The sequence below is a fragment of the Lichenostomus cassidix genome, chromosome W, assembly GCF_008360975.1.
Source record: "Lichenostomus cassidix isolate B80296 chromosome W, HeHo_3.0, whole genome shotgun sequence".
Classification (NCBI taxonomy): Eukaryota; Metazoa; Chordata; class Aves; order Passeriformes; family Meliphagidae; genus Lichenostomus; species Lichenostomus cassidix.
In genome coordinates, this window is record NC_139510.1 from 1,783,438 (window position 1) to 1,801,139 (window position 17,702).

Here is a 17,702-nt window from a genome sequence, read left to right on the forward strand (position 1 = left end):
TAATGTAAAGTGATCTGTGTTGTTTTGCACTTAACAGATAATAAAGACAGTAGTTGTGTACAAAAAAATCATACTAAAAAAAAGCCATTTTTGTATTAGTTTAAAATGTATGCTTTTAGTAGGTCTTGTATCAGTGGCAATACATCTATACAGCATTGAAGACAGTGCTAGCTTGAAAGGGTTTAACTTGCTTAATATGGTGACCTGAAATTTTATATATAATATATTCCCCCAAAATATACATTATTAAGTAATATACTGTCTTGCATGGGGGACAGGAGTTTTATGTGTTTTTGCAGTTTGACAGACTTTAAGATAGCTAGTTCCCCAAGACTTAGTCCCATTCGCAAGATTCTTTGATATTTGGCCGATTTGTCTAAAAATACCATTTATTTGACACAGAACATAAACATACAAACATAGAACAGATTGACACACATAAACACACAATGAATACATAATTGCAACACTATAATAGCTAAAAATGCAATTATGGGGTAAAACCTTGCTTGAACTATAAAAATAGTTAAAAATGCAAGAAATGCTTGCTTGAACTATAATGCAAGTTAAGAAATGCTTGCTTGAGCTAGCTGAAATGCAAGTTAAGAAAGGTACCTATAAGTTAGCTGGAATAATACAATTTAACAAACTCGATGATCTTACCAAATCCAATTTTTGGAGCTGGGGATGCATCAGCGTCCTCACCCAATCCCTCGGGAAGTAACCACAGAGCTTGCGTCCAAGCCCAGGGAAGAAGACTTTACTTCACACTCCAATGTCCATGCAGAAAAGCTTCTACCTTTTCTGAGATTTCGTGAGCTTTTTATAGGATAGAAGTGTGTATTTGTAGTCACTGAAAATTTCTCACATTCTCTCTGCATTCCACAGGGGAGTGTCTTTTCAGACTTTCAGTCGCCAGCACCAGGTAGCTGTTGATTAGGCTATCAACCTAAATCTGAGCCATCCATTTCTTGGGACTGATCAGAGAGAGAAGGGGGAGGGGGGAGCATCCTGCCACATATACATTATTAAATATTTTATGATTCAGAAATGTTGCTAATTTTGTGGGTTTTGTATTATTCAAGCTTGTCAAATTATTACATTTAAAATTAAGATACTTTTTTTCAGACTATAGAATATTTCTTTTAGACAGGCTTCTTATTCTTCAAACTCAATTCTTCATATGCCTTAATTAATTCATCAAGAAAACAGATGAATGTTTGCTCAAATGAACTTCTAAGCCTCTATGCCCCCCCACCATGCCTTAAGAAAAAAATCTAACCTCATTCAAGGTCTTACATATTTCTCCTGTAGCAGTGCTACAGGTGCAACTATTGAAGCGTCTACTTGAGACAAGCATGAGTAGCCCTAGCTCTATATATCAGAGCTGGAGTCCTGGGACCTGCTGCAGAAGAGAGTCTTTTCTTCCTGTTAACAATGTATGTTGTGGGATCCCAGCACAGTGATCAGTAAAAGGGGTGTCTAAGTAGTCATGGGGTGGTATCAGTGGTGTAGTCTACAGAGTGGATATGCTATGATATTGGAGGGTAATAACTATTTTTTTGGTCAATTCTCATTTCAGACCTTTGAAATACTGTTTATTGCTTACTGTTAAATATGATTTGAGGCTGCATTCTATCAGTAAGGTATTATCTTTGGTTTGTTAATAGTTTTATGTAAAGTGATAATCCCCTTCTGAGTGCTTGTCTACATGTACATTCATGTTGGAGAAGTATGGACACATTAATGATGTAATTCTCTGATTCAAAACCTTGCCTTCACCTTCCCCTCTATAATGAATCAGACAAATGTAACTGCTCATTCTTTTTCTTCTTTTTTTTCAGTTAGTTTTAGATAAGGAATTTCAGTTACACTGTACTAATGCATAACGCTTTAATGTTGGTAGCATCTTGGATCACAGAACATTGAAGACATGCATTGTTGAACAACTCAGAAAGAAGTTAAAGTTTCAGCTTTTGATCTTTTTCTGTACTTACTAGGAAATGAGGTTTCAGGCAATATGCAACTAACTACTATATTAATATTAAGCATATAGTTTGAGAACTGTACACTGTTTCCTAAATCCATAGATTTCCCAAATTATAACCCAATGCTTTTTATAGTGAAAATTATACCTTTGTAACCAGCACATGCATCTCTGTAATATGTACCTAAAAAAAGTCTACAGTATTTTATACCTTTTGATGACCTTAGAATTAGGAAAAAGCTGTCAAACTGAATTGGTGAGGTATGATACTATAAACGCACAATTTTATTAGAGAAGTCTTATCAAAACTCTTTTGGAAAAGGCAGCTTTTAATTTAGATTCCTGAGTCTTAAACTAAGCTTGATAACATTCCTCAAAACACACTAAAATCTAGAAAATATAAATCAGAACTATTCACCCTATCAGTGAAACATTTAGCAAGAAACCATTCCAAGTATTAACTTTTTCTTAGTCAGAAGAGATAATGACTCTTGATTACTAGACAACCTAGCTTTCCCCCTAGTCTATATTTATTTATCACAAAGTTTAGGGCCAACTATAGGAAGTTCCTACTTTTTTATGGTTTTGGCTTAGCTGTTTTTTCAGACCACTTTAATGACTTAAGCACAATTGTTTGTAATGAACAGATTGACGAGATTTTGCATAGTTAGTGGCAACTGAAAATAAGTCTACTGTTTTCACCTATATTAAAAGTCCAGTTTGTAGTAGCATTTCACAATTTTGTAAACCCTTAATATAATACCAATGTATATTAAATGTCTTTTTCAATATCATTGAAGAAGTCTAAAAATTGTCCCGGATTGGAGACAAACTTCTCTAGGTGGAGAGCACTCCAAACAAACTCCTTCCCCGAAAGCCAAGGGCTTGGGTACCTCCTCCCCTCCCCCACTCACAACAGAACTTCTTAAATGAAAGTGAAAAAAAACAACCTATTTATTTAACAAAACACACAGAGTACCCTGCAAGGCACAGGGGAAGGGGAAAACAGGGGAAAAGGAGTTATTAAACCTAACAGGTGGTAAGCTTTAGTGTACTTATCTCAGGCGCAGTTTCCCCTCGCCGGGGGCCCCCGGGGGCTGGGAGGAGTTGCTCCAGTAGCTCCCTGGAGGATTCTCATCTGCCGTGCTCCGGGGCTCCTTGGGTTTTCTTGGCGAGAAAGCGAATCGGAGAAAAGGGTCCAAAAAGGAAGATGATGAAGAGGCACCCCCAGGGAAAAACTCGCAGCGTCGACAGCAGCCGCCCGCCCGTCCGTCCGTCCGTCCGCCCGCCCGCCCGTCCGTCCGCCCGCCCGCCCGTCCGTCCGCCCGCCCGTCCGCCCGTCCGCCCGCCCGCCCGCCCGTCCGCCCGTCCGCCCGTCCGCCCGTCCGCCCGTCCGCCCGTCCGCCCGTCCGCCCGTCCGTCTTTTCCTCCACCTCACTTCCCCCCCCAGAGAGGCTTGGGGAAGGGTTTTAAACAACCCGCTCTCCTCCCATTGGCTGAATGCAGGTAAAGCTGCAGGACCACATTTTCTGAGCATACGAACAACAATATGGGAATACACAGGATTACCCTCACCCCAGGAAATTTTCTAATGCTGAATCTCTCTGTATTGAACAATGGCTCATCTGTTTCCTCTTACTTTCATATGATGGTGCAAACTCTGTAAAATTAAATTCCCTTTGAAAGTCACTAAGTAGGTAATGAAGAATTGCAACTCCAAAACCTTTACGATGAAGGACACAAAAATAGTTAAAATTACTCTATTAATACAAGCCTCATTCTTGTAACTGCAAAGAAAACCCCCAGGCATTCACGTGCCTGTATACCATAAAGTTCTAGTGGTTACTCTTTGGATGATGTAAAATTGTGCAGTCATTTCTCCACTCTAAATATTACTACAGTACATATTTGCTGATTTGCTGTCACTTTATGTAGTGACAAAATAACTCAGCTACAAAGGAACTCGATTGAACTCAAGTATCTGCATAGACATGCCAGAAAACCTCTTGTGTTCCTTTCAAATACACTACATTGGTGTCTTCATCTTAAAGTTAAAACATATAAAGTTTATCCTAACAACTATATGGACAGCCTCAGAAGCCAATATTTTTTAATATCAGCTGATTGATGGGAACAGATGGGAAGATGTGCATCTGGAATAAAAAGGTTTGCATCCTGTTCTGTGCAGGCTGGGGGACTTGAGAGAGAGGGAGCAGGGTGCACCCAGATCTGGATAAAAAAGGCCTGACAACAAATGGCTTAATAAAATAGCTGTTGTAATAAGATAGAATAAAAAGAGGAATATAGATAGTGAGTAAATCTTACATGCCTTCAGATGCTGGGAACCATAGTTCATGCAGCATTAACTTAACCCTGGATGGATTTTCCCATGGCACGCTGGGCAGATGCCGTCTTTTGAGATCCAATTATTAAGGTTCTTAGGAAATACCTCTGCTGAATTAAGGTGCAAATGAGACCATATGACAGTCAATAGTATGGGTTTTATTCAATAGTAAATATGAGAGAGAGAGAGAGAGGAAAAGAGAGAAAAGGAGAAGTAGGAAAATAGGTGGGGGGGACAGAAAGACGGTGACAGAGACAGAATAAAGAAAATATCACCATCCGTGGATCCCAACGATGTTGCATTGATCCTCTCCAGCTGCTCTTCTTGGTGGTGATGGTCTCCCCGGAAAGCGTAGAATGCCATGGGTTAATATACACTCAGGCCAGGTGGCAATGTCCAGGCATGTCCCTCTGGGGGAGGGAGGGGGCAGTCTCTAGCAGGAAACTCTGCTTGCATCATGTGCAGTCCTTTGGTGCAAGGCCTAGCACTTTGGGGGGTCTTTGATGGATTATGACTCCCCCTCAGCTGCCTCTCACGTGGAAGTCCCATGGATGTGGCCGGTGGGGTTGGGGGTTCCACAGCTGGACCAGTTTGTGTAATGGAAGATGGGTGTTTACTGCCTCTGACCAGAGGTTACGCCACACACCCCAAACCTCCTCTCCCCCCACCTTGGCTGGGGGGAAGTCTGTGTCTATGAGCTGTGCTCTCCCCCACCCCAATACTCAGCCAGGGATGATCCTCAGTGCAGCTGAGGTTTGGCCTTTGTGAACGCATACCTTTCCCTCAGCCTGGGATGATTGAACAATAGGTTTCCCTTTTGTCTAATCTCAGCAGTTTGACTCTCAGTGCAAAGTCCCAGTCAGGTATCTTCAGGGAGGCTTCTTTGATTGTAGCTTCTTCTATAATGAGCAAAACTTTATATCAGTGTTAGAGACTGATATAGTTCATGCCTCAGACACCTGTCCATGGAGAAGTTCCTCCTTTTTGGTCATGATTCACCCCAATCGAGCTCAGAGACACTTCAGAGACCAAGTCAGAGAAGTGGGTATTTGCTTTATCCGGTGCACCGGATGTGTGGGGAATTGTTTCTACCAAACACACATACCTCAGTACCCCAGAGACACAGTGTTATAGGTAAAATTCATGAATATTCATTACATTCCCCAGGATAGGAGTGGTTACACAAATCATTTCTCAGAAGTCATTAATATCATTAGCATTTGCACAACGCATGCTCCGTATATCCTGGTGGTCTTTGGAGACCCCCAAAGCCCCCTCCAGGGTGAAGGTCCTTCATGGAATGATTCAGTGGTTTCTGTGCTGGTTTCAAATGCATGCTTAGCTGATAAGCCATCAGGCCAGAGCTGTTACCTACAATTTGAATTTGAATTAAGAGTTCAGCCTTCAGCCCTGGAAGCCACAGACAGGCACCTGTGCTGGTGGAAGGGGGGCAAAGCTCAGAGAATCTTTCTCAATCCCCCCTTTTCTTTTGTAATTTGTAATTCTTTACAAATCTTGTATGTCATGAAAGTAAATACCTTTCTCTATTTTATATCTAAGTTTATACTTTTGCCATTGAATATAAGCATCACAGTTCTAAGTACATAATATTATACAACAATAACTACTATTGCAGACAGTAAATAACAATGCAATAACACAAATAACTATTACATACATTTTTAAGTTAGGATTAACATAATTGCAACAGCTTGTATTTATAACTGTACATACTCTTTCTCTTTTGGCATACAGCAAGTCTATAGTTAATTGTGAGATGCTCTTTATCTTGATTTGCTGTGTTTTTATGGCATCTGCAGTGGCATTCATTATGGCCTCTACAATGGTAGAAAGGTTCTTTAGTTTACTTACTTCGGGCCAGGGTATAAACTACCTGGCAAAACTGTGAAAATTGGTGGGTTTATATATTAGTAAGCTTTGTTAGTTGAGGAACAACACTAATGTGGAGAGATACTGGTTGAGAGGTTATTTTGAAGAAAAAGAAGAAAGACAGAATCTATAGAAATTCTAAGAGGAATGTTAATTCTTTTGGCTTTCTTGGGCCTTCCATCCCCTAGCAGGTTTCTTTGGAGTCAGGGATGGGAGAATTGGGCACTGCCTCTGCTGTGTGCATAGCTGGCCCCACTATAGGGCTGGGCTTGGAGCTCTGTGCAGCACTGCCTCTGCTGTGTCCATGGCTGGCCCTCACTGCAGGGCTGGGATGCTCTGGGGGGTGAGGTAAGGAGCAGTTCACTGTCTCACCAGGGCAAGGCCTGACCTGTCCCTTCCCCACACACCACACACACAGGCATTTTGAAGTGTTGCAGAGACACTAATTTTCCAGTTTTGGCAGCTCACATCATGGCTCCAGACAGTGATCAGGACCACTGATAGCTTTTCTTGCTTGTAAAATGGGGTACTTTTCTTCCTCACCTTGGTAGAATTTCTAGCAAACAGAGCAGAAGGGAAAGAGGAAAGCATAAAGGATAACTGACTAAGACTCTCATGCTGTTAGTTTTTTGCTTGTGATCCATTAGGCTATCTTTTCTCCCCTTTTCAGTCTTTTGTTTTACTCTCCGTAAATCTAGATTATCTTTCAATTTACAGAAAAAATATGCTCACAAGTATTAGCCACTCACATAAATCAACAGACGTTTAGGATCTTTTTATATGATTTTGCGAGCTTTTTCTAGGACTTCAAATGTGCTACTGAAAAATGGCACTTTTAACTGCTATTTTAAATTTAAAATTATCTTTTAAATTGCAGAGCCCAAAGCCTGGCAGATTGGTCTATGACTTTTAGTGATTTTTCAAAGGCAGTATTTTCCTTTTGTGGGGCTTCAAACAAATATGCATTAAACAGCAACAGTTATAAATACTTAGTAGACTAGCCAGCCATCCTTTTGAAACCTTTTCATTTTAAAATGAAATGATTTTGTTATTGTTATATTTCAATTTTCACAAATTTAGATTTAAGCTCATATAGCTTTCTCTTTTTTTTTTTTCTGGCTTACTTACCCCTTTGCATCTGAAGCCATACTTGCCATTACAATTATTACAAGGTTTTGATAGGATAGCTGACTGTGGATAACACTGTTCTGGAAATACAAAAAAAACAAAACCATTTAATGTGTTTCATTTTGGCGTTGCAGCTTTTAACCGATTTACTGTATATTATATTGTCCAATATGGTTCTTTTGTATCCTCTTTGTCTGGAGTTTCACATTGGAGAGGAGTCTCTGGCCATAGATCTCACAGTCGTGAGGGAAGTCAGCAGTTCTTTTTGCTTCTGTGGCTTGAGTAGCTCCTTGTCTTACGTCTGGACACAGCTTTTTATCTGATGAGGACACACTGAAGGATGTTAAAACAAACTTGCACAGTGATAACACATGTTAGAGTGGGGAGAAGGATGAATTCTTGCCTCTTTCAACTCCCCATTGGAAATTCTTATACAAATCAAGTTTTTAATAAGTGAGAAATTAAGATTTTATGAATTAATGTTTTACTCTTGCAGGTTAATAAACTTCTTTTTTCCCCTTATAATTTCTTAAATGCATGTATTACTCTATATGCATATTTAGAATCAGTAAAAATATTCACTATTTTGTCTTGATATACTTCGCAGGATTTTATAAGCACTTACAGCTCTGCTGCTTGAGCTGACTATATGAGAGGCAATGTTTTACTTATTTTAACTTTCTTTCATTAATGATAGTGTATTTTTCAAGTTGTTACTCTTCTAGTACTTTTGAAGACTCACTACTAAATACATTTTCTCCCCAGACCAGGGAGTGCTTCGTGAATCTTCCCTAGCCTGGGTCTGGAGATTTATCACCTGAATGCTGTGCAGTCATGGGTTTTTTTTTTCAACTTCTTCAAGGAGGCTGAGTCAAACCCCTTGTTTTTTGGTTTTTTCCTTAAATACTCTTGTTTTACTAAACAAGATTTGCAGTACAATAACTGTGCTGGTCATCTACTCAGATGCCTTCTGAGTTAATAAATCTTTAGCTTGGTGTGAACCTTACGAGGTTGTTGTGGGTTTGAGATAGGATTTTGCTAGGAGGATTTACGAAAAAGGGTAAACAGGTTTCAAGTTTAAAGTTGTAAAAAGTGTTTAATTATTTAATAGAGTTGGAGGATAAATGTAGGCAAAAATAAACTTTTTATACAGTTTTGGTTTATTTTTTTTTTAATGAATTTGCAGTATTTATTTTTTTTTATAGTTAACACGCTGGGTGGGGGGGCAGGGTGTGGGGTTTTTTTTTAGTTTATAGAGTAGATTTTTAAATTTACTCATTACTACAATTTTTTTTACTACAAATATTTTTTATTTTTATTTGGGTTTTTTTTATAGATAGTTTTTTGTTTTTACTTTTATTTTCTTAAGAAGTAGTTTTTGCACTTACTCCCTTTCTTTTTCTTTCATTAAACTAGCAACACAGATAGGGGGCAGGTTGAGGGGTTTTTTGGTTAGTTTAATTAGGAAAAGAGGTTTTTTACTTAGCTAGGGGTTTTTTTTACGAGAGATAGTTTTTTGGGAGTTTTTTTGGCGTGGGTTTAATCTCATGAGCAACATTCTTGCTTGAATTTTGTTGCAACATGAGTTTCTTTGTTTATAAGGTGATGTGTAGACGTTTTTGAGTTGCGGTTAGGTTGCTTCCATGCCAGGAGTAAGGAAAAGGCCTTACTTTTTCAGTTAAGGCCTTTTGCAGTTTTAACTTTTAGATGAGATTTTTATTGGTTTACAGTTTTTTCTAGGTATTTACTTGCTCCTCTGGAGTGAGCTGTGGGTGGATTTTTGCATCTTGCAAAAAAAAAGCACTGGAGCACTTTTTTTTTTTTTTTTTTTTTTTACTGATTTTGGTAATTTTTATGTTGTTTTTTTTCACATATTTTTACTTGCACTTTTTCTTCTTCTAACTACGAAGTGAAAGAAGTGCACGCTTGTTTTGTTTTGAATTTTTCTTAAATATGTTTTCACAGAGGCGTAACTAGCACTTTTAATTGGCTCAAACTTGGCTGGCAGCATGTCTATTACTTTCAGAGCCATCAGAGATTGGCTCTGCTGGATTTGATTAAAAAATTTCTAGAATTTTCACTCAGGACACACAGGAGCTATCTTTGTGCCACACCCCACCCCTCAGACACTTCTCCAGGCTTACTACAACAGCTTCTGAGGGGTCCAAATTTTTTTTAGATGTTAAAAACACTTCACTGATGTTTTGGGCCAATCAAAACCACCACATTCCACCCCTCGCTTCTGCGAAACACATATTTAAGAATTATCAAAATCAACATGTTACAGAGAATAAATTTACTCTTAGGATTTTTACTACAATTTTACTTTAGAACCGAACTTAATTCTTGTTTGTTTATAACTTTTCTTGGTTAGTGTTTTTATTTCAAAGCACTCATGACTTTTTCCCCGTACGGGCCACCAAAGAACGTCGTGGGTTTGAGACAGGATTTTGCTAGGAGGACGTACGAAAAAGGGCAAACAGGTTTCAAGCTTAAAGTTGTAAAAAGTGTTTAATTACTTAACAGAGTTGGAGGATAAATGCAGGCAAAAATAAACTTTTCACACAGTTTTGGTTTACTCTCTCTTTTTTTTTACGAACTTACAGTATTTACTTTTTTTTCTTTTACAGTTAACACGCCGGGTGGGGGGGGGCAGGGTGTGGGGTTTCTCTTCAGTTTACAGAGCAGATTCTCAAATTTACTCATCACTACTGTTATAAATTGAGCCTCATTATCCAATCAGAGACGTAGATCCAATTAAAAAAATTTATTAATTAAAAGCAAGCGGATATCAGTCAAGTCAGCGCTGGACGGGCAGAGGTTCAAGCATACCTCTATGCACCGCGCCGCGGTTTGCAGAGAGCGAACTTTTATAATCCTTTGTAACTCACTCCCTCCGTATGCCTTGATTGGCATCCCTTCATGAATCCTTGATTGGCTGCTGAGTCGTCTAGGCTGTCGTGCTCTGCGTTGAGTGGTTGTTACTGGGCCTCCTGGGATGGTCTCACTGTGGGGGTCGCACAGGACTCTTGGTAGGGGGGAGGTTTTATGGCCCTTGAGTCAAATTCCTTTCGTATCTGTCTTGTGGGGGTTGGGTGATGCCGCTTGCCCGCATCCTGTGGGAGGGGTTGTGAGGGAAGGCTACGTGGAGCCACCAGCTTGTTTAAAAATAAATGGAAAGGCAATTTAAAAACCATCACCCTTTTCAAATAGTTCGTGAACTAAACTGATTGTAATTTATTACAATCCCCCCTCTCTCATGTTCATTTAGTTCACGAATTTGTCTGGATGATAATCTAGGCTCTGACAGTGGTGACTAACTTGTCTATAAGTCATCCTCATCTTCGAGAGCCAAATCTTCATTAACTGAAATGCCCTCATACTGTATTGTAATAGGCAATAGATGTGCTGCTTCTAAACGGTTTTTAACAAGTGTAATTAGACGATTAAAAATGCAAGGTCCAAACGTTAGGGCTAGGATTAACATAATTAGGGGTCCAGCAATGGTGGATAGTAAGGTTGTTAACCAGGGAAAGGATTGAAACCAATTTTCATACCATGCTCGTCTGGCCTCTCTTTCTCGTTTACGCTTTTCTAGTCCTTTTCGTAGTTCTGCCATTGCATCTCGGGCTACTCCAGTATGGTCAGCATACACACAGCATTCTTCATTTAGAGCCACACACAATCCACCCTCATGTGCGAACAAAATCTCTAAACCCCTTCCGTGTTGTAATACAACTTCAGACAGAGATCTTAGAGAACTTTCTAACGCAGTAATAGAACTTTCAATTTTTACAAGGTCTTCATCAACTGCTGTTCTTAGTGCGGAAAACTCTTTTCCTTGTTGTACGAGAGAAGCTATACCCGTGCTGGCTCCAGTAGCCCCTAATGTTAATAAAGTGGCAATGGTTATAGCTGTGATTGGCTCTCTTTTTATTAAAGGGTGTTCTGGTATCATGTGATGATCTAGCACATATTCATTAGAGTGGTAAGGAAGTCGGGGAATAATCATGACTTGAATGCAATGATTCGTGGTTTTAAAAGCATTCGAGGGTATGCACGGGGTGACTCCAACACTAGCACAAACCCAATGTGCATTTTTTGCGGGTAACAACCATCTAGCTGGTTGTTGATTGTTAGGATTTTCCACAATTTTACTGCACAGGCTTTGTTTTTCTTGTGGCACTTGACCGATGCAGGTGCCAGTTCCAGTTACTTGTGCTAAGGTGATTCCAGCTCTTATATTTAAGTCACTTCTCCATTTACACTGGGTTGGATTGCTGTCATTGGTTTTAGTCTCTCTTCCATCAATAGCAATAGCTTCATAAAAGGGTGGTTTAGAGCTATAACAAAGCCAGCAATGTTCTGTTAAGTTAGGATTAGTAGCATTTAAAGCATAGTAGCTATTTTTTACTAATTTCCATAGATTATCTGAATCTGTGATGTTAGTTTCTGGTAGCATATTCCGTGGATTGATTGCTGTGTTTGGACTTATAGGTTGTGGGTCTGGAAGGACTATTTCCTTTTTTATGTAAAAAAGGCCTTTCGGATCTTGACTGAGGCCATTTCCCGGTTCGTTATTGGGACTATTGCTTGGAATCCAAAGTCTAAATTCCCATTTTTTTCCCATTATCCACCCTGGATCATCGGGTTGTTCCACATGTATGTCTGCAAATTGACAAGGAACTCCATTCTTCTCTTCTACTAAACCTCTCTTGGCATATGGATTATAGGCAGAACGTCCCCAGTTATATTTAGGTGGTTTGCACCCGTATGGTCCCCACCAGACTGTGATAAATTGATCTTTTCCGGCTCTTGGAGGATAAACCGAGTTTATAGTTTCACAACTGTGCCACGCACAGTACGAATTTTGTTTGACGCACCAAATCTGGCCCCTCTTAGTGTCTGCTGGATTTGGATTAGGGCACATGTAAAAGGCTCTTGGTCCCACCCATCCTTTTGCTCGTGTTTCTGGGTTTTCACAGGATGAGTAATCGACCATGTCACACGAGGTGACGGTGAAAACTGGGGCTCCTACCATAATGTGGGTTTGTATTACAGTAGATTTGTCTAACCTGCCTAGTGTCCACTTAAATGGTTGGTGTTGGTGGTGTGAGAGTGTCAAGGTTGCATTGCTACATGGCATGGAACAGGCTATTATCAGTAACACATAATATATTTGCAAGGCTTGAGTGGAGGATCTCACTGCCTTTGATATTTTAAACAATGTCAGGTTGTTCTCCAATTTGATTGGCAAATACCCCGGTTCACTCCGTTTCGTGAAAAGGAAGTTCAGAGTCTTATTCCCAGGTTGCATTCTCACATTTGGTTTCTCACTTCTGCTTCGCCTGTCGACTGGGTTGCTTCCAGCCACAGGGGTGCCCATCTTCTCAGCAGCAAGGATAGACCTCTGTGAAGCACCTGTGCCGCTGCTTCCAGCGGTTCTGGTAACTAATCCAGTTTGTGTGTTTGACTGCTCCTTTCGAGCAGGGTAAGTGCGCAAGTTTGACTCTGCATTCGCTCTTAACGAGCTCGGCCACCATGGGTCTGGGTTCATTGGAGTGATAACAGTACAAGTCGGGGTGAATGCCATGGGCGAAGGTCTCCCACCATTCTTTAGACCCCTTTTCCAATCTGCCCATGTTAAGTGCCAATTGTAACATTTGCATTGTCTCAGCTCTTTCTGCTTTATAGCAAGGGAGGCAAACCCCTGATGGGGGTCTCTCCTTTCTGCAATGGATCCACCACTTTTCATTGCATACCTTACAAACAAAGCACACAAAAGGATAACAATCACAATTAGTATCATAACATTTAACCACATAATCTTGTGCATATAGGCTAAGAGCATATCCAGATCTATAACTGTAAGCAGGCTTCTTTAAATGAATGTTAACAGGATTCATGTGAGTTATAGGAAGCTTATTGTTTCTTAAGCCTTAGCTTTAAGTCCTCAGGCCGTTGCGATGGGATGACCTGCCACGTTGAGTCTCGGGTGAACTTCTTCACACGGCTGGCGTGAGTCCACCCCTTCTCAGCAGTTCGTATGGCAGACTCTGTGGTGAGTAAGACAACATAAGGTCCCTCCCATTGAGGGGTTAGTGTGGATTCTTTCCATGATTTTATTAGTACCTCGTCTCCCACTTGAAGTTTGTGTATTGGTATCCAGAGGGGAGGTCTTTGAACTACCAAGCCCTTTTGTCGTAGTTTTTCTCTCCGTTTAAACAACTGATTAATATAAGCTTGTAAATGAGCATCAGAGATTTTAGGATGATCTGCAGGGATTTCTGCATCAAAGGGCATTCCATACAACATTTCAAATGGAGACGCTCCTACATCTGAGCGAGGCTGTGTCCTGATGTTTAATAAAGCTAGCGGTAAGCACTTTACCCAGCTCATTTTTGTTTCAAGCATTAATTTAGTTAATTGTTTTTTTATTTTTCCATTCATACGCTCCACCCTCCCCAAACTTTGTGGGTGCCAAGGTGTGTGATGTTCCCAACGGATTCCCAATGCATCTGCAACTAATTTAGATACTTTAGAGACAAAATGTGGTCCTCTGTCTGTGTCTATGACTTCAATTAACCCATACCTGGGAATTATGTGTTCCAATAAAGTTTTAGTAACAGTTTGTGCTGTGGCTCTAGTTGTAGGAATGGCCTCCACAAAGTGGGTTAGGTGGTCTACGATAACAAGCAAGTGCTTATATCGTCCCACTTGGGGTAAATCAGTAAAATCTACTTGCACATGTGAAAATGGGCAATGAGCCAACTCCCTTCCCCCTGGGACTGCTTTCCTCAAATGCTGTTTGTTTACTCTTTGACAGGTTATACACCCCATAGTTATCTGTTTAGCTAGGTTGTACACCCCTAGACACATATATTTATTGGCAAAGTGGTCCACCAAGGCTTGTGTTCCCCAATGTGTTTTCTCATGTAATTTCTTTAATACCTGAAGTGCCATGCTCTTGGGTAAGATCTCCCTCCCATCAGCCAGCATCCATTTCCCTTCTGGATTTTCAATTGCTCCCGTTTGTGTTAGTTTCTCTTTTTCTTTTGTAGTAAATGTTAGTAACTTTGGCACGACATATTCTATGTCTCTACAGTAAGGGTTGTAGGCAAGTTTCTCATGATCTTCGGTATCTGTATTACAAGCATAGCAGTAGTTTCTGTAAGGATTGTAGCAGCTACACACAAATGCATCCATTGGGTCTAATTCCTTTAGACAGGAATAACAGGGTTCACTTTCGGGATCTTGTCTGCAGCTCTCACAACTTAACCGGGGATGTCTCCAGGGGTCACCAGGCTTACTCACAATTCTTATATTTAGTAAAGCTGCACGTTTGGCTTCCTGGTCTGCTATGTTATTACCCCGGATAGTTTTACTAATCCCCTTTTGGTGTCCTTTTATATGTACCACAGCCAATCGCTCTGGTTTCCTGGCTGTTTTTAGGATCTCTTTAATTAGCTGTTCATGGATTAGTTCTTTTCCCCGAGATGTAATCAGGCCTCTTTCTTCCCATATTTTTCCAAAGGTGTGTATTACCCCAAAAGCATATTTGGAATCCGTATAAATTGTCCCCTTACTGGAGCCCAGGATTTTTAATGCCTGCAGCAAGGCATATAACTCACAAGCCTGCGCTGACCAAGCAGGACTTAAGGGTCCTGACTGAAGTACTTCAAAGCTTTCACCAATCACTGCATAGCCTGATTTTCTCTTTCCTTCTACCACCCTGGCAGACCCATCTATATAGAGTTCTCTGCCCTCCCCAAGTGCTTCCTCTTCGAGGTCAGGCCTAATTTTTGCTTGTTCTTCTATAGTTCGAAGGCAATTATGTGTCAGTGGTTCTGTGGAGGGGGTTCCATATAGAAATTGTGCCGGATTTTGGAGGGATGTGGTTTCTAAAGTCAGTTTAGGTGATGCCACTAACATTCCTTCATACTTTAGTAACCTGGCATCAGTAATCCATTTGTCCGCTTTTTGGGCTAGAATCCCCCTTATGTCATGTGGTGAAAATACCCGGATCTCACTTCCAAAGGTGATTTTTATTGTCTCCCCCACCATCAGAGCGGCTGCAGCTACCGCCTGTAAGCAAGTGGGCCACCCTTTACTCACTGGGTCCAATAGTTTAGACAGATAAGCCACAGGCTTTTTGCTCCCAGCCCAATCCTGAGTTAGCACCCCATACGCCGTGCCCTCATCTACATTCACAAATAGACAGAAAGGCCTTGTTAAATCTGGGAGGTTTAGCACAGGAGCATTAATTAATTCTTGTTTTAAAACTTGAAAAGCTTCATCATCTTGCTCTGTCCATTTTAGCAAGCCTTCATGAGTTAGCTTTTCGTATAGAAATTTTACTCTTTGGCTGTAGCTCAAAATCCACTGCCTGCAATATCCAAACAGTCCTAGTAGTTGCCTGACTTCCTTTTTGGTTCTCGGAGGGGGCATATCTAATATGCCCTGGACTCGACTAGGATCTAATTTCTTGGTCCCATTTACTAACTGGTGTCCCAGGTACTTTACTTCTTGTTCTGTGAATTGTAATTTGGATTTGGACACTTTCAGTCCTTGAGAACCTAGAAAGTTTAATAGTTTAATACTTTCTCGTCGAACATCTTCTTCAAGCTGTCCGGCTATGAGGAGGTCATCTACATATTGAATTAATTTTATAGCAGGTCCTGGTTGGTAATTTTGTAAAATTTGATTTAGTGCTTGGCCAAATAAATTAGGGGACTCTGTGAATCCTTGAGGCAGTACAGTCCATCGGAGTTGCTGTTTAATATGTGTTTCTGGATCGTCCCATTCAAATGCAAAGTAATCCCTGCAGTTTACATCGAGTGGACAAGTCCAAAAGGCATCCTTTAAATCTATGACGCTGTACCATATATCATGTGGTCCCAGCTGGCTTAAGATAGTGTACGGATTGGCTACTACTGGGAATCGCTCAATGGTCTTTTTATTTATTTCCCTTAGATCATGGACTAATCGGTAGCTGCCGTCTGGTTTCTTAACTGGCAGAATTGGAGTATTATAGGGAGACATGCATGGTTCAAGGATACCTTGTTCTAATAATCGTTTTATTTCTGATTGCAGACCCTTCTTGCCTTCGTTAGATATTGGATATTGCTGTATTTTAATCGGTATCTCTGGGTTTTTGAGAGTAACTGTGATTGGTTCAATATTAAGTTTACCCACGGTATCTGGTGTATACCATACTTGTGGGTCAATTTGTTGTTCGTCTCGAGTAGACAAGGTATATAATTTAACTTGCAATTCACTCTCTTTTATTTGTAACCCAATGCCTAATTCAACCATTAAATCTCGTCCCAACAAGTTAAATTCTGCTTCTGGTAATAGTAGTGACCCCACCCCTAATTTAGATGGTGTTTCAAATAGTACATCCTTAATCACAGATGCTCCAAAAGGTTCTCCTTTGGCCCCAATCACTTGTACTGTATCTCTGGAAATTTTACACCCTAATGGCAAGGATTGAATTGTTGGTCTTTCAGCTCCTGAGTCTACAAGGAACTCAAATTCTTGTCGCTGGGGTCCTATCCGAATTTTTATCAAGGGCTCGGCGGTCTTATGTGACCCCAGCAAATACAGCCCCTGACAGCCCTATTCCTCGGCAAACATTTTCTCATCGGCGATCCTCTGCCTGCAATTTCTTTTCACATGCCCCGGTTTCTGACAGTAAAAACACACAACTTTACTCATATCTCTTCCTTCCCTTCTCTGGGGGGGTGGAACTCTCTCTCAGCCCGCAAGCTCTCAGACCGAAGAAGCTGACTTTCCTTTTCTTGCCTTCTTGCATTTCCTTGTTCACTCCTCACCACCGCGGCCATCACTCTGGCTTGCCTTTTATAACTTTCCTCTTCCCTTCTCACATACACTTTCTGTGCCTCCCTTAACAATTCATCTAACCCTCTCTCTTGCCAATTTTCTAACTTCTCCAATTTTCTCCGAATGTCAGGCCATCCCTTTGACACAAACTGCACTTTTAACAGGGTTTGGCCTGCCGGATTATCAGGATCTATTCCAGAGTATAATTGCAAGTTTTTCCTTAGCCTTTCCAACCAGGTGGTTGGATCCTCATCCTTCTTTTGATTCTCATTAAAGGCTTTGTGCATATTTTGCCCTCTAGGCACAGCCTCCTTTATTCCTTGAATTATAATAGCTCTCAAGTCCTGCATGTTAACCCGATCTTGTGGGTTTTGATTGTCCCAATTGGGCCTTTGCAAAAGCCACTTTATATCAGCAATGGGACCTTGTGGGTGCTGGTTTTCCCAAATACGCATGCCTGCGGTTCAGATCATGCGTCTCTCTTCTATGGTGAAAAGTATCCCCAAAATT

The 17,702-nt window shown here is 40.6% G+C and overlaps 1 long non-coding RNA gene across 1 annotated transcript in view; it reads left to right on the plus strand.

Annotated features, from left to right (window-relative positions):
- Window positions 1–9,438: 9,438 nt before the first annotated feature.
- The window catches only part of LOC146425296 (uncharacterized), a 474,460-nt gene continuing 466,196 nt past the window's right edge, over window positions 9,439–17,702 (plus strand). The window contains exon 1 of the long non-coding RNA XR_014846597.1: window positions 9,439–9,777. This is a non-coding gene — a long non-coding RNA (uncharacterized LOC146425296). The remainder of the gene's footprint in view (window positions 9,778–17,702) is intronic.